Raw genomic sequence first — 760 nt, 5'->3', positions numbered from 1 at the left:
GCGGGGGGCGCGGGCCAGAAGCTGCTGCAGAGGCCCAAGCCGGGCAAAGCCAGTGAGAGCCGCGGCGGGAGCGGGGCCGCGGGCGGGCCGGGCCGGGCCGGGCCGGGGGGACGGAGCGCGTGCCCTTGCACGGGGCTGCACCGCTGCGTGTGTGTGTGTGTGTGTGCGTGTGACTGCGTGCCCTTGCATGGGGTGCACAGCTGTGTGTGTGCGCCAGTGTGTGCCCCGGCATGGGGTGCACAGCTGTGCGTGCAAGACACAGGGACGTGTGCGTGTGCACATATGTGTGCGTGAGAGAGACGATGTGTGCCTGTTGTGTGGCTGTGCACATCTGTGTCCAGATACGTGCGTGTGTGTGAAAGAGAGTGTGCCTCTGTGTGTGTTGCATTTGTGTATGTGTGTGTGTGAGTGTGAGTGTGTGTGAGAGAGAGAGTGTGTGCGTTGCATGTGTCTGTTGCTGTGTGTGTGTGTGTGCAGGGGGGTGCACCAAGCGCTGTGCGCTCCAGCCCGCTTGAGAGAGGTGTGTGTGTGTGTGTGTGTGTGTAGGGAGGGTGTGTGTCGGGGGGGTGTAAGGGAGGGCGTGTGCTCCAGCCTGCCTGGGTGTGTGTGTGTGTACGTGTGTGAGTGTGCGCTCGGCCAGGCCGCGGCCATCCAGCCGGCGAGGTTGCCCCCGCCCAGGCTGCTGGGGAGGGCAGCACCGCTCAGCTCCCGGCCCCAGGGAGGCAGCAAGTTGGGGCCCGACCCCTTCCAAACTGCCCCC

General features: G+C 65.8%; 1 protein-coding gene across 1 annotated transcript in view; it reads left to right on the top strand.

The window, feature by feature from the left end:
* Positions 1–13: 13 nt before the first annotated feature.
* The window catches only part of CASKIN1 (CASK interacting protein 1), a gene marked incomplete at its 3' end in the record, with an annotated part of 44789 nt that continues 44042 nt past the window's right edge, over positions 14–760 (top strand). Inside the window, exon 1 of the mRNA XM_025208228.1 lies at positions 14–52. The remainder of the gene's footprint in view (positions 53–760) is intronic.

The sequence above is a fragment of the Alligator sinensis genome, unplaced genomic scaffold (genome assembly GCF_000455745.1).
Source record: "Alligator sinensis unplaced genomic scaffold, ASM45574v1 scaffold1164_1, whole genome shotgun sequence".
Lineage (NCBI taxonomy): Eukaryota > Metazoa > Chordata > Crocodylia > Alligatoridae > Alligator > Alligator sinensis.
The sequence above is the reverse complement of the archived record's forward strand: the minus strand, read 5'-3'. Positions and strand labels throughout refer to the sequence as shown.